The sequence below is a fragment of the Apteryx rowi genome, unplaced genomic scaffold (genome assembly GCF_003343035.1).
Source record: "Apteryx rowi isolate R43461 unplaced genomic scaffold, aptRow1 scaffold_801, whole genome shotgun sequence".
NCBI classification, from domain to species: domain Eukaryota; kingdom Metazoa; phylum Chordata; class Aves; order Apterygiformes; family Apterygidae; genus Apteryx; species Apteryx rowi.
The window spans coordinates 171,320-181,057 of NW_020451096.1; the positions used below are offsets into that span (position 1 = coordinate 171,320).

General features: G+C 41.8%; 1 protein-coding gene across 1 annotated transcript in view; it reads left to right on the top strand.

The window, feature by feature from the left end:
* The window catches only part of MRPL39 (mitochondrial ribosomal protein L39), a 37,449-nt gene that overhangs the window by 14,240 nt on the left and 13,471 nt on the right, over positions 1–9,738 (top strand). The window lies entirely within an intron of this gene.

Sequence of the window (9,738 nt, forward strand, 5' to 3'; positions counted from 1 at the left end):
GGCGGCGCGCGCCCCCCGCCCCGGGAAGGCACCGGCGTGCGGAGGAGCCCCCGCGCCCTGCTCTGGTTGAGCCTCTCGCTTCTGCCGGCGCGGCTCTCGCGGAGCCTCGCGCACTTCTGCAGCGGCAAAGTTTTCCAGCGCCAGAAGACGAGTTTCCTCGCACGCTTCGTCTCGCCACAGCGGCAGCAGGAGCGGTGACTCTACAGCTGGCTGCAGAACTTGGCTTTAATTCTCCTTCTGCTTCTCCTTGAAGCATGATGCAGGCAAATCAAGATGCAGCAGCAAACGGCAACCTTGGCTGCAGCTCCTGGCACGATCCGGCTCATCTGTTTTCCCCTGTGACCAATAAACCGCCCTCAAACGCTCCCAAGCTTTTATCATACTAAATTCTTTATTCTCTCTTTTTTTTTTATGGGAATTTTCATACTCTCAATGAAATTTCTTGCAAAAGAATAAGCTTTAGCTTTGATTACAAAAAGCTTAAACTTCTTAAAGGGGAAGATCATAATCACTGCTTGCACCAAAGTCAAACACACCCAGGGTGAAGAGAAATTAGTATTAAAAAAAGTAGGAATAGCAAGGTGAAATCACCAGGTAGCTCTTTCAAGTTACAGACCTTAAAATCATAGGGATTCTTTGGACGTGTACAGCTAGATTGGGCAAAATATATTAAAGGGGCATCCTTACACCAATAGAAGATAGAGTACATAATGACCTTCAATGTCTTTTTCATTATTAGTTTATACTAGTTTAGGAAATTCTGGATTAAATACACAGGAGGTCTAATGGCCCTTTATGAATCAAGGAAAAGTACTCATCATGAAGGTTAACAGTACATTTTAGTAGTTTCTAGTCACATCTTAAAATGTATTACAATTGATGTAATATGCTTTCATAACAAGAAAAGTATTATAAGTATTTCCTCGATAATCAAAGAAGCAAGGTTGGCTATATTTTTAGTATAGAGCAAAATGAGAGTTTATTTGCAAATGAAATCTAATGGAGAACAAAGAAGCAGAATGCCATTAAACTCGTCACGTCAAAATCTTTTTAGCTTTTTTTCACATGCTAAAGTTCATATAGAATGCAAGTAGTATTTCTGCAAAAAATAATTGTGCTAAAGTATAAAGGTAACACATATTTAATAAAATCAGAACGATTCCATAGGCAACATAAAAGTTTTTTTATTTTGTGTGGCCCAGCACACGATAACTTTAAGCAAATAAAAAGATTCATTGATTTCTGTAGGATTACTTTCATGTTTAAAGCCTCACAGTAGTATAAACACTGTGTTGCTATAAAATTTAAATATATGGGAGGAGCCTGGTGGAAAGGGTATAGAGGTGGGGATGATAAGAAATGGCAGTATTGAATTAAATTAAGGGATAATTCATAGGATGGCTACCAAAGGTCGTAAAATGACAATGAATGGACAAAGAAAATTAAGAGATTAATCATGAGGAGAAAACAGCCCATTAGACAATGGGATGAAGTTTAGCTACAGTAATCTTTCCACCACTGTAGACACTCAGCACTAATTACCCAGATATACAGACTGGTGTATAGGGTTTAATTGGGATTTCATTTACATGACTCTTATACCACAGTAAATCCATTTAAATACTTTGGATTTATGTAAGCATGAAGTCAGAGTAAAATTGCTTGCTCACTGTTTTGTTTCTCTGGGAGGTAAAGCAAGGATCTAGTGTACAAAGTTGTCCCCCCAGCTTTCTATTACCAGTTTCACAGTACTTTCACAGTTTCTTTCCATTTCCCTTTTCTGTTTCAGCAAAAACTAGATCATGGCTTCTCTGCCTGCTTTATACAATTGCAGGAAACAGCAGGAATTAAATATGAATATTTTGAATGTATTTACAGAAATATTGGAAAAGCGGTTGTAGTGCGTATAGTTCATTTAATGTGCATACATTTTCTGCATGTACTTTGCTGAACAGTAGTATTCTTAAAGATACTGTAAATACTTTAAGAGTACAAGATTGCTATCCTTATGCTTTTAATGGAATATTCATGTTTTTAATTTAGAAGTAATAAAAATAATTTAATTTAAACAGCACAGAGAGACCAACATGAAAGAACTTTTCTGTTCAAGATATTCAGTTTAACAGTTACTCTGGAAGGGCTATCTATAGAGACTCATTTTTAGAATAATAAGAATAGTCTATAATTAGCATCTGCACACAAAATGCAGATCAAGAATAGCTATCTTATTTTGTAATAACTATTCTAGTCAAGTTCTTTCCATAGAAAAGCCTTTAAGGATTGTGTGGGAGTGCAACAAGATTTCAAGACTTAGCTGCTTCTTAATATCAGTAATTCAGAAACCAAAAGATTGCACTAGTTTCATTAGATAATATTTTAGATAAACCTACAATTCATATGTAATTTTTTCTCCTTTTAATGAGAATCTCTAGCACAACTGAGGAGTGCTGAAGACAATCTGCTCTAACATTACAAGTTTACCTCTTGCATTATGGTATCATCGTGTTAAACAGCTTTATGCAAAAAAATTTTTGAACATGAGTTTGCAAAAAACTCTGTGAAACAGTTACATTATTGTGAAACAATAAGCCAAGACTCTGAATCTTCACTTTGAGCACTTTTAATTTTTGTTAATGATAAGATCACAGAATCACAGAATCACTGAGGTTGGAAGGGACCTCTGGAGATCATCTAGTCCAACCCCCCTRCTCAAGCAGGGTCACCTAGAGCACATTGCACAGGATTGCATCCAGGCGGGTTTTGAATATCTCCAAGGATGGAGACTCCACAACCTCTCTGGGCAACCTGGTCCAGTGCTCTGTCACCCTCACAGTCAAGAAGTTTTTTCTCATGTTCAGATGGAAGTGTCTGTGTTTCAGTTTGTGCCCGTTGCCTCGCGTCCTGTCGCTGGGCACCACTGAAAAGAGTCTGGTCCCATCCTCTTGACACCCTCCCTTCAGATACTTGTACACATTGATGAGATCTGCTCTCAGCCTTCTCTTCTCCAAGCTAAACAGGCCCAGCTCTCTCAGCCTTTCCTCGTAAGAGAGATGCTCCAGTCCCCTAATCATCTCTGTAGCCCTTCGCTGCACTTGCTCCAGTAGAGCCATGTCTCTCTTGTACTGGGGAGCCCAGAACTGGACGCAGTACTCCAGATGCAGCCTCAGCAGGGCTGAGTAGAGGGGGAGAATCACCTCCCTCGACCTGCTGGCAACACTCTTCTCTGATGCACCCCAGGATACCATTGGCCTTCTTGGCCACAAGGGCACATTGCTGCCTCATGCTTAACTTGGTGTCCACCAGCACTCCCAGGTCCTTCTCCGCAGAGCTGCTTTCCAGCAGGTCAGTCCCCAGCCTGTGCTGGTGCCGGGGGTTATTCCTCCCTAGGTGCAGGACCCTGCACTTGCCTTTGTTGAACTTCATGAGGTTCCTCTCTGCCCACCTTTCCAGCCTGTCCAGGTCTCTCTGAATGGCAGCACAGCCCTCTGGCGTATCMGCCACTCCTCCCAGTTTTGTCTTGTCAGCAAACTTGCTGAGGGTGCACTCTGTCCCTTCATCCAGGTCATTGATGAAGAAGTTGAACAAGACTGCACCCAGTACTGACCCCTGGGGGATACAGCTAGCTACAGGCCTCCAACTAGACTCTGCGCCGCTGATCACAACCCTCTGAGCTCTGCCATTCAGCCAGTTCTCAATCCACCTCACTGTCCACTCATCTAGCCCACACTTCCTGAGCTCGTCTATGAGGATGTTATGGGAGACAGTGTCAAAAGCCTTGCTGAAGTCAAGGTAGACAACATCCACTGCTCTCCCCTCATCTACCCAGCCAGCCATGATGATGAAAATGAATGCAGGAAATTAATGTATATTAAAAATTACTCCTTTTGCTGATTTCTCCTCTCAGATAGATTTCTTTTTTTGCGATGGGAACAAACCCAAATCACCCTATGCCTCTTTTGCTGCACCTCACATGCTGATTTCTAGAATAACTTTGAGGTATAATAGAAAATTGATACAACAGATCAGAGCTACTGTATTTGGTTACAAAGGTGTTATGATGCAAATACTCAAACACATTACAGATAGATAAGAGAGGAGGATGATTGTGATTCCTTTTCTTAAATACATGTGTAGTATAGGTGGAAAACTTCTGACCTACAAGAAGAGAACTGTTTAAATCTTACCCTTTAAGAGCCAATTCATTCCTATGTAATCACTCTATCATGGCTTACAAATGCCAAACTAGAAGGCAGTCATGGAAGAGCCACTGAATGTTCATCCTTGCCCTCGTCATTAAAAAAAAATAAATGAAAGCTTGTGCTTCTGTAGCATACCCCACCCAGGTGTAAACCTGACATATCCCAAGTTTATTCATTGAATTTAAGTAAACCAACTTCTGTAACCATAGTTTCATGTAAGTAGTTACATATTTTCCAATTCGTTAATGACCTGGTAGTGTTCATGTATCTGTGAGTAGGTGAAAGCATGGAAGATTATTATCTTCCCTTTTCTTCCTGTGCCTTTCTAAATTCATCATCTAGATTCTTTTTGCATGGCTTAGCTGATCTGTAACAACAGGTAGCCCAGTGAGGTTGCTGATGACTGTGCCTAGTTATGGTGAGAGGATTAGCAGGGAAGATTTAGGATCTGGAGCCACTGAGAAGAAAGGAAAAGATGCACAAAAAAGCATTCCTGAGCATAAGTGTATCTGTGTCTTTATTTATATGCAGAATAGTAGGGCTGATTGTTACTGGGATTTTTATTTTTGATCAAGAAGACATGTTTGAAAATGATTTTTCCTTGTTTAGAGAAGAGGAAACAGATCTTCTCATATTTCTAAAAGAGAAATTTTATGCTTGAGGTGATCAGAGATGCCATTTGAGACTTGGTGCCATAGCCTGTGGGTTAAATACCTGTTACACCTTTTCCAAGCATATCAAATTGCTGTCACATACGTTCTAGGAAGTGGCAGAGACTGGAGCTACATCACTGCAGCATGATTGTTCTGGTGTGATCCTGGGGACCGGGATGCAACAAGGTGATGGAAACTTATTTGTGCAATTGCTAAAACAGATTCTGTTTAATCAACCAGATTAATCACCAAAACACATATTTCCTGTTCCCGAAACCTTGCTTCTGTAACTCACCAATCAATACACTACATTTTTTTTTCTTTGTGCCCAGTCTAACAGCCCACAGCGCATTGAATCTACCAGTTTGAAAGCCCTGTTCTTTAGTATGAAGGATTTGTCAGGGCCCTGCAGGTGCTACCAGCCCTTGACCCACCCTGGGCCTCCTCCAGCCCTGGCCCTGGTCCCATCGCAGCCCAGCCCAGGGCCGTCAGTCTCTGCTTTGTGATGCCGCAGCGGTGCTGGCTCCAGCCCCGCCACAGCCCTGCCCCAGCCCAGCCACGGGAGCCCTCGGCCTCGCGGTGGTGCCCGATGCCCCCCGGGCTATTAATTTGACAGCTGTACATTCCTCTAGTTACAGTAGATTCGTCTCCTTTCTACTTCTGTGGCATTTTGTTATTTTGTTTTGCTGTGTCATGTCATGTGCCAATTACTTTAACTTCTGGCTGAAAAAACAGATGATTTAACTGGCAAACTGTTCCCTTGTTTTGTACTTCTAAACCAAAAACTGTGAGCAAGTGTAGTTTTGAAAAAAGATGAAAAAAATAAGATTTCAAATGTCCTTTTTCTTCCACAAAACTGTTGCTGATGGCTGTTTAAAGACAGAGGCAGTATGCTGTAGATTAGCTGCATAATGAAATGGATTAGAGTGCTGTGATAGAACATTATGTTTCTATCAGACTGTCAAAATATTGCATATTTAATGTGGCAGCCAAACTAGAATGAGAAAAACCAGAAAATGTGAGGATAAAACAAGATAACAGTAATAAAAATTACTTCTGTAGCTTTCTTCTGTGGATAAAAAACTGCCCTGAGATCTGTCATAGAATTTTATCTTTGACTTGCAGCATATTAATGCCTTTTTTTTTCAGCTGGATTTGCAAGATTTCTGCACTGAGCAGATAGCTCAGTAGCAATCAAAGGTGCATTTCTAAAAAAAATCCACAGAAGTAGCTGGCTCTGTAGAGTGTTTCCTGATTCAGCCTAAGCAAGAGTGGACAATATGTCAGCCAAGATGATGATGATGGTAGATCCAGAATTATTTCACCGTACTGTTTAAAATACTTTGCTGCTCCATCCTGGCATGAAGAATATGCCTCTTAACATATAGTTATACACTGTGTTGTCTTACTCCTGCTTTATAACCAAGGAAATTGGTGCCTCTGGCTATGAATTACTGCTATCGCTTCACTTGTGCACATGAATCAGTATGTGAAGCTGTATTTTAGGCCAGACTACTAAAATAACGTGGATAAATTGTAATTTGTAGCACTGCAGTACAGCTCTGCAACAACTGTGTATCTAGAGTCTATTCATGAGAAATGACCACAAACGGCAAAGGGAGGAGCAGGAACTTTTAAGCCAGTTCTGCTTTTGAAGACAGTTTATCAACAATCTCAGAGTTGGCTTTGGAACCATGAGGACCATAAACAGTCATGGTTTGTCACTTATAAATTAAGGTGGGGTCATCCACTGTGGTGTAAGAGTACTTAGGGGGTTCCTACTGCTGCACAGGGCAATCTCCCATTCTCTGCACGTTATAAAATAACATCCATGGTTTTCCTGAAAGTCAAGTGGCTGTATGAAGACTGATGCCTTGTAATTATTTTTGGACTGTTTTTCTCCAGTTCTGTTACCTGCCTCTTCTCTTTCCCCATAACCTAGCTACAACCATGCTCAGTGTTGTGACACACTAACAGCCTTTGGAGCTCAGCCAAATCTTTCCCAGAGTACTTTTCAGTCAGAAGCTCTTTGTTTTTTGACACAGCTTCATTTTTGATCCAGATCAATAGCTTGGGGATTAAAGCAGGCCTGTAAGTCCCCTACAGGCTGCTGACGGGGGCATGTTTGGCAGCTGAAAATAATCTCCCCAGCTGGTCCTTGGCTCAGTCTGCACAGTTCTAATGGATCCAGATTTTTTTCTCTCTCACACAGAAGCCTCAGATAAATATACGGAAGAAAACAGAAGAATGATATTGCAATTGTGAGCCAGATGTGGCATCATAAATCTAAAATATTCATAAAGATTGAATCTTTAAATTAACCCCAAATTTATGCCACTATAATTCCTCTCTTTCCTTCTTTTGTCCAGAGGCTGTAGAGATGCCTTGGGTAAAATTTACAGCAGCTTCAGATGTCTTTTGATTTCCACTGGGGGGTAAAGCCTCACAGTGTGTCACTCTGTCAGCCAGGGATTGCCAGAATACAGACGGCTATGACCACGCTCCCTTAGTGTGCTGGGCATCACAGGTCTCAGATGGCTTTTGATCTGCTTTGGGGTTCCAGAGTGACACCAAACAGGTTGAAGGAGGGACTAGATATGCTACCACCATTTTCCTGAAGAGTAAGCTGAATAAAAAAATGCATATACTTGTACAAAGAAAGAATCAGAGATTAGGAAGTGGCAATTTAAAACAGAGTGACTGTAATAACAAAAATGCAGTATCAAGTAAGATTTCACTCTTGTCATTCACAACCTCTTCTGAGTGAGAGACCAGGATTTGTTTCTTTCTTTCCTTCTCCACTTTGATCTTACCATCTAAAAGATTAAAATGTTATTATTTTCTATACCCTACATTGTGAACTTTTTGTTTTTTAGATATTTAAAATAAAATGATAATGTGATGTGGTGATCATTGACAGCATATGATTCCTTAAGCCATAAAATAAAAAGTTAATAGAAGAATTAGTATAGTTGAGCTATAACAATATAAATAATAATAGCATCTTTGTGCTTTCTGAGCACCTTTCATCTCAAGGCTATAAAGTGTTTTCATATACAAGCATGTAGTCTACAATAAGCCTGCTGTGCTGAAAAGTAACAGTATTTGCATTCAACTTGTTTTAAAATTTAAGAAAGAAGAAGGATGATTGACCCGCTGACATTCTTAATTTATCAAAGAACTTAATGAAGGACATGAATAGCTGCAGTACTCATATATCTGGTTTTCTGGATCAGAGCCCAGGTGAATAAGGAAGCCAGTGTCAGGTGCTGAACCAAGAGAAATCAGTTCTCCTGGTTCTCCATCTGGCTTCAAAAGAAATGTTTCCACAGTGGAAAATTCTGGGTAGTTGCATCTTGTCAGTATTAACAAATTTATTTTTTTAATGCTGAGTTTAATAGAACAAAATTTCTTACATCCTTTAGCTCCTAAAGGCACTAGTTCAATGTAATTGTTTGACTTTTGCATCCTTGATGGCTGCTCTATCTTTATCATTTGAGGATCCAGCTGAAGATTACCATCATCAAAACTGTAAAACATAAAACAAATTCTGATTAAACACATTTTAACTTTGCTCAAGAAATATTTTTTGTATGTGGGCAGTTCACACTTGGCTTAAATCTTCTGGGGAGGAAAAATGGTAGAGAAGTTTGTGACTGCTAATTGGAATTAGCAGTATGGAGTTGGAGTAATAAAGGAAATTTGGCTGTTTTTGCAAAATGTTGCTCTCTCCCTGTTGCTCAACCAGAGCAAAGAACAATTGACTAAAGATCATTTCAAACAGGGACCTTGCTGTAGTCATAAATGGTGTAAACTCAAGACAAAATATTTGCAGTCAATCCTCCATGACAGTAGAATATACATCTTAAAGCCATTCAAAAACTGCAGTTAGCAAGGACTTTGTATGATCAGAATGCGTTTCATGATCTCATCAGTAATGTTTTTTTCTGGGAGAGCTTTAAGGTTTTGTGTTTAACCTATAGGTTCCTGAGCGATGTGAATGAAATCTTCCAGCTTGAGCCTACTGTTCTTGTGCCAGCCGCTCCTTATCCCAGAAGAGGTACTCCTTCCTCTGCCTGCACTCTATTTTCTCTCAGAGATAAACAACCGATTGCCCAGCTCATCACTTCCCCAGTCCTCCAGCTTGTCTAGGAACAGGCCTGTAACTGAAGCAAATCTTCCATTCAGCTCCAGCTTATACTGCAACTAGTGTTGAGCGTCTTTGATCACCAGTAGCCTCACGCAGCTACTGGGAAAAACAGGGAGCAGCCCAGCAGGGCACAAAAGGGCTACCTGACCAGAGCTGAACCCGTCTGACTGACCCACTCTCCAGGGATTTCAACAAACGCTATAATTCAAAATTATGAAAGTATGTAAGAGGTCCCCTTGCCCCTTCCCAGCAAAGCGACCAAAGCCACCCTTTGCCTGGCGTGACTGCGGGAGCATCGCTTTGCGCCGCTCTTCTCTCCTGGAGCTAGTGGGTGAAAAGGGATGGGGCGCAGCAGCCGGAGGGCTGCGCCACCCCGACCAGGGTGTCCAGTGACTTCTGGCTCCTCCATCCCAGGGCTGTCCCGGGACGCATTTCAAGACGTTTTGAAGCGCAGTTCTGAGGCGAAGAATTGCCAATAAAGGAGGATGACGCGGTGCACTCAAGAAGAGGGTGGGCAGAGACTGCAGGCTACCCCCACAGCACAGCAGAAGTGAAGTACGCGTGGGTTTATGTGCAAGGAGAGTGAAAAGGCAGAGAAGAGCAAACCCGTCCCCTCGGTTTGCTGCCGGGGCACAGAGGGACATCTCGGCGGGCCTGCACCTCGGACGCCGGCCGTGCCGGGCGCCGCGGGGCGGGAGGCGCCGGGCAGCGCCCGGGGGACGTAGCGGCGAGGGCC